The following is an 18,328-nucleotide window of genomic DNA, read 5'->3' as shown; positions in this document are numbered from 1 at the left end:
ATCTTCATCAATTTATATCGTATCAAGGATATTCGACTTGAGAGAGTGCTCTACAGTGATTATTATTTGACGCAGATAATGATCTGATATATAAAATATTATGTAGAAAAAAATTTTGTACCATGAGGTATAGGCTACGGGCATTATAAGAAATGAGGAAGTATTATATCTCTAATACGATGTGAGATAGGGGTTCAAATAAGTGAGAAAGTAATGTTACAAGGATTATAAGAAATGAGATGGGGCATTATAAGAAATGAGGAAGTATTATATCTCTAATATGATGTGAGATAGGGGTTCAAATAAGTGAGAAAGTAATAATACAACGATGTGAGGAAAGGGCCATACTTATTTTTGCACCAGTAGAGGGAGACGAACATTCGATCTTTTTAAGAGACCATTGAGAGGTCACTTGCACATGATGCTTTTCTTAGAGTTCATACAAAGATTGTGAAAGTTGAGAAAGATGCCAATGATGTAATTACTCGCATGATTGTTTCGAATATCCAAGTGGTCTGTGTCATGGGAAAGGGCAGAAAGATTATCCAACAAATGAAGGATGAGATCAAGGCTCATATTAGGATTTTACCTAGAGTCCAAAATTCAAAATATGTTGATGCTAGAGATGAGATTATAATGATTCAAGGAAACAAGTATTGTAAAGAAATCATGATGGCTTGTTTCAATAAGATGAAGTAAAATCTCACAGGGATTTTTATAGTGTTACATCGACGTGGAGTTGTTGGGCGACGTCGGGACAAGTTTCGGGTGCAGGGAAAAAAAGGGCCTCAATTTGGGGATGGCGAGGGTGTGGAGGGGGAGGAGAGAAGGGGGGGGTTGCATAGTGTGTATATATATAGACTGAAAATGCTAATTATGAAATGATACTCAATATAACATACCAAATATAGTTAAAGAAAATTGAAATGCGATTCACAAATCATAAGTTCAAACTTAAAACTTGAAACTTCATAACCTTTACCAATGACCTTTGAACTTAGTCAAATGCTAAAACTCTTAGACATAATGATAATAATGATAATGATAAATAAAAAAATATAAACCACACATAGTACCATGTAAGTCAACCATTGACTATCAATTTATTAAATGACAAAGATGAAAGATGCAAAATTCATTGTTCAAATATGAATATCAAAAATGAAATAGACCTCATGGGACGCACACCAAATTAGGGTTCCCTTGCTAAAAGAAATAGATAAAAACAATTGCAATTTTTTTTGTTTGACTTTTTAGTCAACATGTCGGCCACACCTTGCATGCACCCCTCCAAGCGCGTCCTTGTGTCACACCCGGGTGCTCCAATCGGTGCGGCCACACTTTTTTCATTGTGGGAGTACTCGGGTGCATGACTTACTCACACCGGGGATGTATGCACACACGGTGTGTTGGGTTTTTGAGCACTCGAGTAACACTGCATTTTTATGGGTAAGGAACATCTTTGATATGGATGCGGGAAATCGAACATGCAGGGCACTTCCTCTCTTTTATGCGTTTGCATGACCTAAAGAAAGAACTCAAATTGTTGTCAATTATGAAAAGAGCTTCAAATTTTCTATGGGTAGTAGACTTTTTACAATATCTACATATAAATGTGTTCAAGTGATAGAAATAGTAATGTTGAAGCTCCTTCGGTTGTGATGTGAAGAGTCTCTCAATTCTATATATTTGTGTGATTACTTTGTGTGAAAACAAAACACCTCAAACGAGAAGCATTGTACTAGAATTTTTTTATCATCAATAAAAGAAATATTTTGTTGGTGTGGCTAGGTTTTTCCATTCAAGCAGAAGGGTATTCCCAGGATAATCTCTTGTGTATAGTTACACCGACCTAGGGGACAAGTTTCTAGGACAGGGGGACAAGCCTCAATTATGGGACGATGGGTGAGGGGGGTGGGTGGCGGCGGGGGACAGGGTTTATATTGTATCTACTATACAGTAAAATGCTAAATTTGAAAAGATGTGTAACAATATAAGACATAATTATGAAGTCTAAGTTCATTAAGACTGCTATTGCTAGTTTAGTTTTAGTATTTACATTGCATTGAATATTGAACAATGAACAAGAAAGAGATCTAAGTTCTAACTTCTAGCTTCTACCAAATAACTTAAATGAAAATAATCAAAGATTGAAGAATCAAATGGCATCAAAGTATGAGTATCATTATCTCATCAATAATTCAGTGGTGTCCTTGGGTTACTATGTTCTTGTGTCATTTATACCAATTTTGTAATTCCTTTTATTGTTGCTTATCTTTATTTTATGGGAAAAACATTAACATAATGGAGTTTGATAAGTACTCAACATATTTCTATCCACCACTACACACAAATTAAATAGTGCTCAAGATTCAATGTCAATATGTTTATAATTTTAATGTTATTAATATTTTCACGTATGATATTTGTTTTAACCACTCTGTGGAATATGATTTCTATCTTCAATTTCCTAGATATTTTATTAATGAAGAATCAATTTACTTATTTATTGATCCATGGTGAACTGCTTTTGTGACTTGTCAAGTTCGTCATATTTGTTTGCTTATGTTGATGGTTTTCTCTTAGGAGAAGGTCTAGTTTTCTTTATCTAATATATTGATAACTTTTAATGAATCTTAATTTTGATGATTTTGATATTATATCCCTTTCTATTAACCATCCATAATTGATCTTTAGCGATTATCTCAGTGCTTCTATTTTATCATATTCAAAGATATCAAACCTTTCCTTAATTATATTTTATTATGGCTTATTATCATTTCTTGATTTTTATATGTTAATTTGATTATTTTTAAATTGTACTTAAATATTCTTATTTATTGTTATTATTATTATTTTTTTGTTGACCAGAACTATTTTTGTAATAATATTAAAGTAAAACTAGAGATTTAGAAGTTCTATATCTTGCATATATGACGATTAGAACCCATACCATTCGAGTGCTACACAAGTTCTGACCCAAAAAATTCATGGGCTTTAAAAGTAAAACTCCCCACCCATTAACCAGAATAGTGAACAATAGCCTGCCCAATACATCTATATCCCATTAACAATCAATTGGGGATTTAACATACTTACAAATGCAATACAATTTGACATCATTACTATACTTGTTTGTGTTTGACACCAAAAAGTATACCCAAAAACTATACTTTCAACCAAAGGGCGAAACAGTCTCTACCCCAATATCTACTTCAAAGCTTTTATGGTGACATCTTTTCCACGTTGTGCCCTCTTTGATATTTGGCGCCTTGGTGTTGTCTTTTTCAACCCCACAACTTCATTCTAGTTTTCTTTGAATTCTTGCCATTAGAGACCTGATTATTTATTTATGATCATTATTTTTATTTAGTACAAATTTTTTCTAATTTATTTAAAATAAACATTACATAAAGTAAAAGAGCTTATCTAGACCAGGTTCAAATTTACAATGATTGAGTCATAGCTATGAACAGTCCATCCAAAATACTAACCACTAAACTTACATCACAAACTCATTCCATGATTTTTGCCTCTACCTCTACAAGGCGTTTTACAATGTAACACAACGTTCACAAGATTAGGCATTCAGCAATGCCCTAACAACCCAAAAAATAGAGCACAAGAAGAACAATCATTACAAAAACATAACATTTGCAACTCTGTTGAAGAAGAATGTAATGTCCCTTTTTTTTTGGGACATTATAATTTTGTGTGGCCAGCTCACTTCACCTAGGTTTCATAGGCAAAAAGGTTCTTTACGGGGTTTAGTTCGAGATTTGGCCTAGACATTTCCAGTTCCAGGACCATTAGAGTAGTTTTGGCAGGTTGTCTAGATGCTTACTATTTTTAGTAAGTAGTCAGAGCTCAGTATTTTCGGTATCTCAGTGCTGGGTTGGAAGTGTCTCGCCAAGAGCTTTCCAACGAGCTATTGCACATGCTTATCAGAGTTCATTTGGTCAGTTATTTTAATGCCTGATGACTATATGGTTTATTGACTAAGTGACTATCAAAGTTCATTCAACTTGTCACTTTATTTAAAAAGGTACTATGTTCACTTAAGTGACTAAAGGATAAAAAATGTGCTTTATCCCACATTGCTTGAATGAGCGTGCATCACATTGGGAAAAGTAATAAAGGTACAACAAGCTTCACAAGTGAGGATATATGAAGATTATATTCTTTAAAATAACTATTAATTTGGGAGTTGGAAACAGTTGCTGGTTATCTCTTCAAGGACACAAACCCTTAAAGAAGCTTTGGAGGTTGGACGCAAACCTAGCCTTCTTACAGGTTTATCTACATTTGCCAATTTGACTTTTTTTTAAACTGTTTGTAAGATTGGATCATTTGGAAATTTGCATGTTATTGTATTGTTTTTGTATAATATAGTAACGTATTTAATGGTTATATTAGTTAACTGTTGGTTTTAATATGTACTTCTGATTATTGGAAGAAATAGATACATTTCTTTTCTAGAGTTTTTCGTATGCTTATCTACTGGTGATGAACGATTAATGTTCTAGAATTTAGATTAAATATTGGTTTACTGTTCGGATTTGAATTTGCAGTTAAATATCAAGGGTTTGGGAAAAAATATCCAAAAGGGGATATTACAAAGAAATATTGGAATTAAATGTTTAGACTTGCATTTTACGCCATGCTCATTCCTTCTTGAATGTCTTTCTAATCACCATTGTGCAGAATTAGCCAAATTTGGGCTACAAAGCTGCCCTAGCAAGACCTTTGCAAAAATCAATACTCGACTAAGCTTCAAACAAAATTAGCGATAAAACTTCTGCCAAGAAGTGCAGTCTTAAAAAAAAAAAGACCATTCTCACACCCCATTTGCAAACCAAAGCTCCAGAAACTCAAAAATTTGTACAAAGACTTTAGAGAACATTAAAATAATAGGTAGCAACACAACCAGACCAAACAAAAGGACACCAAAGGGAAAATCCATCTTTAAGGATACGACTCCATCTTTAAGGTTTTTTAATGTTGGAGGAAACTTTGACTTCAAAAGCAGCTCCAACTTTAATAGAATGATTTTCTATAAAGAATTTGTTGACCGAGTTTTATGCAAGAGACAATAGAGTTATAAACTCAAGGATGATGGAACCCATTGTAATATGTGAAGCCATTTCAGAAGGTCATGAGAAGCTTAAAGAACTTTATTTGATACAAATGTTATGATTGGAATTGGGGCCAAGGCTGCTATAGAAGCTATTGCAAATAAGCTCAATTTTAATTGGATTTCTATTAATATAATTTTGTTACTTAAAAAGGAATTGAGACTGTCAAAGATGACGCTGAGAAAAGGTACAATGGGTGAGGCTGTACTATTTAGAAAGCTGTATCAATTTAGAGATGATAGCATACAATTACAGAGAGCTATTTCAATATGACTATAGTGACACTGAGTTAGAGGAGAAACTATCCCACAAAGGTCTTTAGTACATGCACACATATTAGGACCATTTTGGATACTCTTAATCCCCCGAAAGGTGTTATACAGTTTTAGGATGAATAGGTAATTCCTTCTTAGCTTCCCAGAGTTACAAGATCCACCTTAATTTGAATATTACTAGTTTTAGTATTTACTCATCTGGTTTGTTTAACTCACGTTAGTAAAGATCTGTTTCATTCTAATATCTCGTGTAACGATGCTGGGTTTTGTGAGAAAACAATAAAGAAGATTAAGTTTGGTTACTTTGGTGTAATAAAACCTCCTTAGGACCAACACTTTGAGTACTAAAGTACCCCTGCTGCCACCCGCGCAACGCTACACATCTTGTGTGCTTGGGGACTTGCTGATGTCCCGGGACGTTCTTGGACTCCTATGTGTCCCCCTATAGTAAGATGTATTTTGACATGATTTTGTACTTGTTTTGACATGGATCATAGTTAAGAATCAAATCTTGGCTTCTTGCTGATACAGTTTCCCAAGCATCAATTCACAGTAATAGAATAGGGACTTGTTAACACTTTGGAAGGCTGCAACTATGATTCCAGTATTGAGCAATAAAACTTGGTCCATTTGCAACTCACCTTTTCTGTGTAATTGTAGCCAAGAAAGCCACTATAACAAATGGCTCAAGAAGTCATTTAAGGTTTCATGTTGGATACATCAAAAAATCTATAAGCAAAGATAGAACAAAGGAATAAAAAGTATATAAATCCAAATCTTAAACCTTAATTCTAACTCACTCAAATCTCCATTTGAGCATTGAATGTGGATGTGCTTTGGGTTGCAATGAAATGTGGGTGCTAGCAGCATTGCCAACATAATATTAGCATTCTTTGGATGATTAAATTAGCAAAAACATATTATATTGGAAATGGGTGTCTGAAAATGATGGATGAGGGCAAATTTATAGATTATCAAGAGAATGATGTCACATCCCAGCAGTCAATGTCCAAGTTGTCTGAATATATTGCATTAGGATATGAGTTGCAATTATGAAGAAAGGAGGGCAGGTATACAGGAGGCAACATGTCTTAGGTGATCCAATATTGAAGATATGTAGCAAATAAAATTAAGGTGTAGCCGCTTAAATATCAGATGACCCATCAAAATAGAGAGTTTAAGCTTTGTGTTGAGGAAGAAAGAGGAGCAATGAAGGCATGATTGGGGGGGCTATACTTTTCTAAGATTCCTTTTTGGCTATGGCTGGAAGGAGGATGGTATGGTGTGAAATTTGGCTCTACACCAACTTTCTTTTATTTTCTTGAGAGACTCCAAGGCCTTTTAACAAATTCTACCAACTTTCTTTTATTTTCTTGAGAGACTCCAAGGCCTGTTCACGAATTCCATTATCTACAAACCTTGGAATCATTGCATTCCATGAGAAAATATTGCTTTGAGGTTGGGAAGACACTGACAAAGAAAGTTGTTTGCAGCTGCAAAGTGCATTTGCCTGCTGATTTTCAAAAACTCTTTCCAAAAAATTTGTTTTGTGCATATCCCACACTCTTGATAGCTCCATGTGATCATATTTCTCTTAGCCATTATATACGTAGTTTACGTGCTTGGTCTATGCTTCTACATTGTGTATATCAATTAGAGGTGTTGCAACAATGACATCCTCAAAAATCTCATTTTTGGGAGGTGTAATGTCAAACATCTAGAGCTCTCAATGTGGCACGGGCTGAGAGGATGCCGGTCAAGAATTTAGCATTACAGCTGCCAATCACATTTTCTTGAAAGATTTTTGGAAGGATCATCAGGATGAACTCTTCATGCTTAGGGTCTAGTTCTAGTTATGTCAGTAATTATGAAAGCTAGACACTACTAAATACAAGCATTAAAGAGCACATGATTATACTGAGAAGGGAAGGCTAGGGGGGGGAGGGGCGAGGATGAATCAATATAATAACAACTTTGCCAATTTAAAAATTCTATGCAAACAATAACTTGGAATAAATAAATATGTGCATGAACACAATCATACAATGTTTACGTGAAACCCAAAGTGGGAGAAAACCACGACAAATAATTGCTTTATATATAAAATAAGATTTGTGGGCTATGACCTAGTCGAGGCTCCAACCCCAATGTTTATGAGCACCTACTCACCAAAAGCTCGAACTCTCGCCATTATTTTCTTGAGCACCAACACACTGCACACAAGCTAATTCTCCACCTTATCAATTTTGCTTACTCAACTGATGATGAACAATTAAATCACGTCTATATTCTCTTAATATTTTTGCATAAATCTTTTTGCATCTTCTACACTCTTCTATATCTTTGTCTTATATATTGTATATAGAGATGTGACTTTTCATATATGAATGGGATGTATCTTTTGTTAAATATTACATATTTTTATTTTAACTAGAATCATATTTCGTAATCAAAATTTATAATTATTGCCCTTGAATCGTAGAGGTTATTCAAAAAAATGATGTGTCATATTTCTCTTTTTGCAGTGTCTTATTCTTTCAATTGTTTCAGAGAGAAGGCCTTAATGCTGTCATAAACCTTAGTTGCCGGATTCATCCCCTGCTGCTCGGATTCGGGTTCGGGTCCGTACGGGTCCGGATTCATCCCTGGGTTTGGTTCGGATCCGAGCAGGGTCCTTAGTTTTGACTGTGGATTCGTTCGGGTCCTTGCTGAAGCGAACCCGGATGAACTCACAACGAATCCAAGGCTAAAACAACATTAAAGAGTTTTTTTTTAATTGTTTTCTTATGCAACTCTCAAAGGAACTTAATAAAAAACATTTCACTCATCTAATCCCTTACGTCAAGGAGGAGGATGACGATATAGCAGCATATGGGACTAGTGGAACCAGTTTGGGTTCCAATGATGAAGATCTAGATATAGTTGCAGTTGGGCATGAAGCCATTGATCCCTCATTTGTGATGATCCATTTGACCCTTGAAGGGCATTTGATACTATGATTATTGATAAACTACTAAAAACTTGTCATCTATCATCATGTTTCAATCTTTATTATTTGATGAACTAGTCTTTCTTTTGCAATTTAGTAATTCAATGTATTATTTGATGGACTAGTCTATGTTTTGCAATTTAGTAATTCAATGTATAATTTTCTTTACAATCATGAAGATATATTAATGAGCGAGTATTTAATGCTTTTAGATTCAGGTAAAAACAGGTTTTGAAGGGACCCGAAATCCTTTGGCATTTGGCATTGATCAATGATCAAGCAACAATTGTTCATATTGTGAAATGACTTTGTTTTGCAACTATGCATGTTTCTCTTGTGTGTGTGTGTTTATATATATATATATATATATATACATGCACGAACCCACCCGCGAACCCAAATGGGGAAATAAAAAATTGCCCGAATCCACGAACCGAACCCCGAACCCGAACCCATCCCCGAACCCGAATCGGAAACTTAGCCATAAACCCATTGTTTTCTTGTCCTTCACATTTATCAAACACACAATGGTGATAGGCTTCTTTGATTTGTTTTTTTAATCACTATTTTAATGCTGCTAAGAGTTTCCCCCGCATTCTTTTTCATATTATAGCATGGATAAACTTTATCTGAATTTTTTATTCTCCATTATCATGGTCTTATGTATCATCCTAAATATCTATCTTTTCAACATTTTAATATTTATGGCCATCATTTTAAACCCAAATCTTTATTTTTATTGGGGCTTTTAAAATTAATCATCGTCGAGGCACTTATTGTCATTATCATTTTCAGTTCTGCAGTGTTTGTCATGACTCATCCCTGAACGGTAGTTTGTTCATTTGTTCATGTGTGGGGTCTGATGGTTTCTCTTTGAAGGCTGACATGTTATGTTGGTGTTCCCGATAATCTCCACATGCTGACATTTTTGATCTGGATAGATAAAACAAATTCTCATATTCCATAATCTCTTTTGAGTAGGAGTCAAATGTTTATTAAATAAGTCAATACCAATGTTCTAAGTCTTTCAATCATTTCATGTTGGAAGACATCATCATTGCCATTATACACATTGTTGCTCTTCCACCATGAACTGGCTCAACTCCCAAATTCTATTTTTGTATTAGCTACCTTTTAGAATCTCTATCGTCTTTTGTCACTACTACCTCATTTGTTGACCAATGCTGATATATTTATGCTATTACTGTATGTGACCACTGGTAGTAATACTCTTATTCTGTATCATGTTATCATTACTTATGTATGTCTTTGATCTGATGTATATTCTGTACTTGATCATATTACTGTACTGCTGTAGATATTTTGTACTTAAACTTCACCAAATCATGTTATACACAGCTAACTCTGATATATTTGTTGCTGAAGACCTATCTCCATTTATTGTCACTGCTGCCTCATTTTTTGACTACCGCTGATATATTTATGGCATTGTTTTATGTGACAACAGGTAGTAATACTCTTCTTCTGTATCATGTTATCGTTGCATATGTATGTCTTTGATCAGATGTATATTCTATACTTGATCATATTACTGTACCGTTGTAGATATTCTGTACTTAAACTTCACCAAACCATGTTATACGCTGCTAACTCTGATATATGTTTTCACAATTAATTGCATATTTTATAATTCCATATCCACATATTATCATCCTTTAGTCATAGTTGTACCACGCCTTTTGTGTCTTCCATGTCTCTGTTTAAAAGACTAAGCAATTTTATCTGGTCTTTTGCAATTTGTTTCTTCATATAAGTTGATTCTTTTCTTCTAATTAGAAAACCATTGCTATTCATTGCAATGATAATACTGAATCTTTATTAGTTGTCTTTCAAAATAACATAGTCATTCGTAGTCTTATGAGTATACATGATATGACATTGAATTTTACAGCTCCATTAATCCATCAGTTCATGTTCTAATTTAGTCATAAAATTTTACTTGTGAACTTCATCCTGGTTTGTTCCCTTGACATTAATGATGGCTATGCTTACAATCTTGTTCCTGCTTGTGGAGCTTTTGGACATCAAATGACAATTCTTCCATCAATCTCCCCCTTTGTCATTGATGGCAATTTCAAATCTTCTAATTCTCATCCTTTCAGTCTCACTCCCCCATTGACACCAAGTTCTAAATCTCGTCCTTTCAATCTCTCTCCAAAATTTTCTAGTTCATCCCTTATGATTATCCTTTCTTCAATTCCAGAATAATTCATTTTATTCTTTGTCTTTGCGACGCTTCTTTCTCAATAAAAGAATAAGTTCTTTTTTTTTAATCTTTGTATTACTGCTCTTGTACCCGTCATATGATTTCATGTTCCCAAATCGGTTGTACCACGCCAAGTGTCCGTCCTAATTTTTCTTTGTTCATTCATGAAAGCTTTCATTTTGTATTCTGCATTATCTCACTCTATGGGCAAAGTAATTGCATGAATAACAATGTCCATAGAAGTTATGTCAAAGCATATACGTATCTCTCATCTAGAAGAAAAATACCTTTTTGTTCTGTCATTCTTATTCATTGAAGACGTGGCTGACTTTTGATCCTCTTTCTATTCATTTCTGATAGGATTTATCAACACTTAAAAATATCTTTCAAGTTCTTCCTCTTTCTTAGATGAATCTGCCACACTAGTCCCTTCTTTGATGAAGGCTTTGAATGCATTATGATGATGCTTAGAATCTCTTTCATAACCTACTCCTATCCCGCAGGGAGCTTGCCTTTGGCTACCAATGGTATCAGTCAAAATATTTGAACTCGTTTCAAACTCAAGACTAGTATTCAGTTTGACAGTGGTTTTCTCTAAGTCAATTGTCAACATGGTGAATTCTTTGTCTAATCTTGCATAATCTGCTTCTTTGCATTTAGATTCATCATCATCTCATTCTAGACCCATTTAGCTTCTTCTGGTTGTTCTTTCAATGTTTCAATTACTTTGCTTGATTCCTTTTGGGATTCATATATTTCTTGAATTCGTACTTTCAGTTTCACATTCTTCTTCTTAAGGTTTCTATTTTGTTTATAAGCATAATAATTTTCCATGATATCAACATCCTTTTCCTCATTGTAGGCCTCTTCATCTCAGATCATCACTTTCCATTGCCATGTGTTTTCCTAGTGTTGCTTTATTAGAAGATACATTCACCTACATATTATCACATGTGTTTGATTTTATATTGTCGATACAATCATCACTGCATAGAGAGTTAGTTCCTCTTTCAAAGAAATTCATTGTTGAATATCAACTCTGCATTGTTATTAGTATTCTTCTTTTTATTTCCATTTCTCTTATTTTCTTTCATTTTTCCCATGTTTGATTACAAGTTCTACCTTCAAGCGGTTACATGGAAATCCAATGTGGGAGAAAACCACAACAAATTATTGCTTTATATACAAACTTGTTCTTTTACAAAGATTTGTAAGCTATGACTTGTTAGAGGCTCCAACCCCTATGTTTGTGAGCACCTACTCATTGGAAACTCCAACTCCCATACTTTGTAGACTCTGACCTATTGGAAGCACCTACTCCCATTGTACACAAACTGATTCTCCACCTTATCAATGTTGCTCAACTGATGGTGGACAATTAAATTACGACTCTATTCTCTTCTTTATATTTTTGCATAAATCTTCTTTGCATTTGCGTATACTCTTCCATATCTATATTGCCATAAAAATCTCCTTTTCAAGATGTGCATAAATCCTGTTCTATCTCATGCTTTATATATATATATATATATTCCATCCTTTTCACTCCACTCACACATGTTTCATTCTCATATGGGTACTTTGAATATATCCTTTTTATTCTTTTAAGAACTTTTCAACCTTTTCAATTCACGTTTCTTTTCTTGTATTCTCCATGTGCAACATTCACTCTTTACTAACTCTCTTTTCTTTTTTCTATTATTCACTAGCACAATTTTACAAAAATATTTATCTTTGTTTAGTATCTTGTATATAGAAAAATGTGATTTTTTTGTAGATGAATCGATGTATCTTTTCTTAAATTGTAAAAGTACTGGTAAACTTAATAAAGATTGCAGTTATCTTATTGAATACTGATTTTGTCACCCTTCTTTGCAAGTTCAGTCAAGCATAGTAATAAATTTGATATTTAGATTTAAGGAGTTTATTTTGGATTAAAGTCATTTTTGTCTCCGATATTTAATGCAGATATAAAACGATTGTATTTTTCTTATCATCTATCTCTTACAATTATGTCCCATATATACAAGCCTTGAAAAAGAGTGGTCATGACTATTGATTAGGGAGGAGACATGCTGTTCACTCTAACTTGTCATTAGTGTCGATCATTAATAAGAAGTTTGGAAAACTAATGTAGATCAATCAATTATAAAGGTTAATGTATGATCCAAATCAAGTGTTAAAAGATGGGTTTCATACCTTGGGAAATGCTTTCCGTCATAACGTTTTTGAAGAATCAATGATGTTAAATCTAATATGTTCATTAGATTTAACATTCTCTAATCTGAACTGACGCTACCAATTTTAACACTCCCTCTTATCTAGGGAAGCCAACCAGGCATGAAAGGATTTAGATGTCACCTAGCACGTGATATCAAGAAGTATTACAATTTATCAAGTCATCATGATACTCGTATATCTTGGTTATGGTATATGCACTAATATTATACCACATGATTTTTACCATAACATGTCATGGCATGTCCGCGAACAATATTTTACAATGTCCACCATGATTTTCTCATTAATAAAAAATTGATCTGTAATGGATATCAAGTAAGCATGATATCAATCAATTTGCCTTAGAGACTTAACGATCAAGTTAGCATGATAGTAGACTTTGTAAAGTTATCACCTTAAAATGTTAAATACAAGTGTACATTATCAGGAGGACGTTTTAGTAATATACAAAAGTGAGGTCTGTAAAGTCATAAAGTCACACATACGACAAAAGAGTTTACACATTTGAGATTAGGTCTCAATTAATTTACATTTCAATCATACCAAGTTTCTTTCTGAGGTGCTCCACCTTAACTTTGGAGAGAGGCTTGGTGAGGATAACTATTGTTTGATCATTTGTACACATACTATCCAATCAAATTTCTCTCCTTTCAACCATATCCCTCAAGTCGTGATAAGGGATTTCTATATGTGTGGATTGATTGTAGAAAATAGGATTAACTAAGAGCTTAATGCAACTTTGATTATTACAATAATAGATAGCTTCTATTAATAGTTAATGGATAGAAACATTCTAATATTTGCAATAGATTACAATAGATAACCATTAACTAATAATATAAGTTATTTCTTATTGTAATATTGATTGTCACAATGAATAGTAGTAGGTTTGAAGGACTTTACAAATAGTCCCATGATCAATTTTCAAATGCATGTTGCTTCTCTAGCTCCCAAGGCACTTGCAATATATTCAGCTTCAATAGAACTTTGTGCTAGAGAAGATTGCTTCTTGCTTATCGAAGAGATCATGGCTGATGCCAAACTAAAACAACATCTAGATGTGCTCTTATGATCAATCACACTTTTGAACCAATTTGAATCTAAGTATCCATGTAATTCTAGGTCAAAATTCTTATATTTTAGTCCATATCCAATAGTACCCTGTAGGTACCTCAAAATGTGTATAGCAACAACAAGATGTATTTCACGTGGTTCACACATAACTCTATACATTCACTGCATAACAAATGTCAGGTCATGTGTTAACCAAGTACATTAGAGATCCAATGATTTGTCTATATAGAGTAGGATTTGCAAATTTGGATTCAACTATTGCTTCCTTCAACTTATGTATGCTTGCTTCCATGGGTGTGGACATAGGCCTACAATTCAACATTCCAAACCTTTTCAGAATGCCTATAGTATATTTTCCTTGATTTAACAAGACACCATAAGGTTTTTGCTAGCCTTCCAATCCCAAAAAAATAGTGTAGTAGACATATATCTTTCATATCAAATTCTAAGGCCAAATCCTTCTAGCATTGAGCAATTGATGCAAGAGCATCCTGGGTTGCCTTGTTATCCTGCTCATCTTTGTTCATTCTACATGTTGGAGCCGAGTACTAGTGGCTTCAAATCTTCTGTTGCTCCCATGATGTTCAGTGGATGCCGAGTACTGTAGCTCTAGTGAAGACCGAGTTACTGTAGCTCTAATGGATGCTGAGTTACTATAGCAATCTAGTGTTGACCGAGTGTTCCTTCATGTGCTGAGTGAATCTGTTGGTGCCAAGTGTTACTAGTGGTGTCGAGTGTTCTTGTTGGTGCCGAGTGCCAATATATGTCTTGGTCCTTCTTTGATCGAGTTTTCTGTGTCTGGTTCTAGTTTGGGTCGACCTTGTGCATATTTAATATTGTTATTGGTAGTTAATATTTGATGTGATTCGACTTATGGCTGTGCATGCATTTAATGTGAGGTTTAATTTTGTGATAGGCTGACCTGTGGCCGCACAAGTATTTAAGGAGGTCTAGGATTGAGTTGTTGGCAGAACTTAGAGGATGTGGAAAGTTGGGAGCATGTGTCTGGAAATCCGAATTTGAAGCTGGATTGAGGATTTGAATGTATTTTGTATTTTGTATATGGCCGTAACCCAGAAGGCGTTACAATTGGGCATGTATGTTGATTATTTGATGGATCAATAAAAGTGTTCGCTCTTCTCCCTCCTTTGGTTGATGTTCTCTGTGTTGTGTTTCCATTGAGTTAACTCTTGCATGGTGGTTTGGATAGCTGGGTATGCCTTTGGCTCTAGTTCTTCATCCCTCCCTACGTCAACAATTAGGTGACTTCTCCTGTGATCAACAGGCTATCAATGTATAGAATTAATATGAACATGTTAGCTTTAATAACTTTAAAGTGGAGATTTGGATCGACTTCATTTTTTGAGAAACCTATATTCCTATAAGGTATTTGTCAATTCTCTCATTTCAAGCTCTAGGAGTTTGTTTAAGCCCATACAAGACCTTCTTCAATTTCCACACATGGGATGCTACATTGCAAGTCAAAAATCTATCGACTTGTTCTAGATAGACTTACTCTTCAATAGTCCCATTTAGGCCTATCAAGTTTTATCGTCGTAAAGGCCTCCTCTAGTGTCTTATTATCAAGATGTGAGTGAGGATATCTATTTTGTATGTGGACACTTGTTCTTGATGCTTCTGCCCAAACAAAGTGTCAAGATTTTGGCCATACATCATTGATTTTGTTGCTTGCACAATGATCTTGTTTTTCCTCTCAGCTACCCTATTTTGTTGAGGATTATAGTGTACAATGAACTCCCTCTTAATTCCCATGTTAATATAGAATTCTTGAAAGATTTTGGAAGTGAATTCTTTCTTATTATTAGTTCTCAGGGTTTTAACTTTCTTTCTAGAGGAGTTTTCTATTAGGGCCTTGAATTCTTTGAACTTCTTAAGGATCTCTTCCAAATCTTTGCATCTGAGGAAGTAGATACAGGTCTTTCTAGAGAAGTCATACACATAAATTATATAGTATAGAGATCCTCTCATTGATGGAGTTGACATGGGTCCACATAAATCTGAACGGACTAGTTCCAATACATTTTTAATTTTTCTTAGACTATTTTGAAAAGATACTTCAATGTTCTTCCTTAATGCATAACCCTTACATGTTCCATTATGTATTGCATTTAGTTTGGGAAATCTCATTACTATTTTTTCCGTTAATGTTAGAGCTCGAAAATGTATATGACCTAATATTCTATGCCAGATTTCATTGGAGTCATGAGTTTCACAGATGAGCACTTGTTTTGACTCAATGTAGAGCTTGTATAAGTATCAACATCTTACACCTATTGTTTTAGCCTTAGTAGCATTCTCTAGCCATGCCAAGACTTTTCTATTCATGAAAGTGACTCTATGTCCATTATGTTCTAGGGTAGATTTAGATACTAGGTTTCTTTTAATTATTGGTACAAACAATACATCTTGTAGTTGGATAGTGATGCCATAATCTAATTTGATGTTACGGTTTTCCACGCCTTCTACAAGATGTGAAAATTCATCGTTGATGGTTACCTCTTCTTCAATTTCTTCAACCATATTATCTACATGTTCTCAGATAAAGGTGATCTATCTAGAAGACCCAATATCGATCATTCAAGTATTGGCTTTGTTTGATACAGGATTTAATAGTGTAGAATAGAATAGAAACTTCTCAGGATATTCTTCTATGTTTGATTTCCTGACTTTAGCGTAAGATTCTTATTTCTCAAGTTTGTCAAGGCATTTGGCAGCACAATGTCCATATTCATCACATCTAAAACATTGGACTTGTGAAGCATCTCTTGTTTCCTTTCTTTTTATGTTTGGCGTTCAAAACATCAAGGCCTTCGTTTGTGGATTTTTGTTTGATTCCTTTTGGTAATTTCCTTGCTTCTTGTAAGCAGTTAGATCGTAGGCAACCTAACTTTGGGAGTTTTTACCTCTCACTTATGTCTTACTTGAATGATTCCCATGAGTTTAATAACCCACTTAGAGCTATAAAGGATAAGTATTTCCTCTCTATCTCATGCCCTATGTTTGATAGTTAATCCCTCAATTCTATTACTCTCATGAAGTAGGAAGCCACATATTCTCATTTATTGATACTTATGTTATTCAACTATTTTGAGTGCAAGTGAGCTGCCTATATTATTTATCTCAAAGGTTCTCTCTAGAGATTATAACATAAGGTATGCAGTTGTCTATTTCTCCAGAATAGGTACTATGTGGCCTCTTACAAAATCCACTATCAATTTCATAGCTTTCTTGTTGTTTTCAATCCTTTGGGATTTTTCAGGCTCATCCATAGGTTTTGACCTTTTAACTTTCACATATGAATCTACTTTGTGTTCATCGAATATCACCACGATTCTTAATTTCCATGCTATGAAGTTGTTGGCTCCTTCAAGGCAATGTTCAAACTTGATTTGATTTGTCATTTTGAATGGAAGAAGTCTTTGCAAAACTTCTATCAATGTAGGTGTTTAGATTTGAGGTTATTTCTTCATTAGTGATAATGGTAGAAGATTGTGCAATAGATTCAAATGAATTGACTTCACCAATAGATTCCTCATTTGTAAAGATTAGTGGTGAATGAAAAGGAAGGTCTTCTCCAAAGATGAAGTCATCATTTGAGGCCTGCAAACACCAAGTTGGAGTGACAACTATGTGAAGGCTATCATGTAACACTACATCTTCAATTGTATGTTTTATACTTTCTTGAGAAACATCTGATGTCTCTTTCACAATCTCAATAAAATCAAGATTATTAAATACTCTCTCTAGAGTTTTGAAATTTTCATAGTGACGTCTTGATACATTAACATGTTCTTCTTGTTGTATAGAATGCATTTCTTGACCATCTTATTTAGTAGACATAGAACCCTTGTCTTCTTTTATGCTTGCAGATTTTGATGGGTCTTCTCTAACATTTTGATGAAGAGATATTTTGTTAGCAAGAAAATAATTCTTGCATGGGTCTTCTTTCTCAAGTTCTTGCAGTGTTTGAAGTAAAGAATAATGTACCTTTCTAGGATCAAGCCGTGCATTACCATAGAAGATTTTCAAGAACTTAACTTGATTGTGATTAATGGAAGTATGATTCTAATGAGCAATAGGTGCAGGTGTTGTGCTACTTTTTGGACCATCATTTTTTAACCTCGATTCACATGAATCATACTTTGGAATACAGTCTTCTTTATGTTTGCAACTGAAACTTTTCTTTGATAAAGACTTTGGTTTATGAGAGAAAAGTTGGCTATCTTTACCATCTTCTTCATCAATCTTTTGTAGAGTTTGAAGCAAAGATGTATCGATCTTTTCTGGATCAATTCACAAGCCATTGTAAAAGCTCTTCAAGAAGTCAACTTGTATAGGTTCATCATGAACTTGCTTCTTCTGGCAT

General features: G+C 34.2%; 2 pseudogenes across 1 annotated transcript in view; one reads left to right on the top strand and one right to left on the bottom strand.

Moving 5' to 3' along the window:
* The window catches only part of LOC149570839 (RAN GTPase-activating protein 2-like), a 40,062-nt pseudogene extending 31,539 nt beyond the window's left edge, over positions 1 to 8,523 (top strand). The window contains exon 2 of the transcript XR_016359723.1: positions 7,936 to 8,523. The product of XR_016359723.1 is annotated as an RAN GTPase-activating protein 2-like (transcript). The remainder of the gene's footprint in view (positions 1 to 7,935) is intronic.
* The window catches only part of LOC149570837 (protein LAZ1 pseudogene), a 231,769-nt pseudogene that overhangs the window by 6,821 nt on the left and 206,620 nt on the right, over positions 1 to 18,328 (bottom strand).

Source organism: Cupressus sempervirens, chromosome 2, assembly GCF_028749045.1.
Source record: "Cupressus sempervirens isolate cs-2001-9-10 chromosome 2, ASM2874904v1, whole genome shotgun sequence".
In the NCBI taxonomy this organism is placed as follows: domain Eukaryota; kingdom Viridiplantae; phylum Streptophyta; class Pinopsida; order Cupressales; family Cupressaceae; genus Cupressus; species Cupressus sempervirens.
The sequence above is the reverse complement of the archived record's forward strand: the minus strand, read 5'-3'. Positions and strand labels throughout refer to the sequence as shown.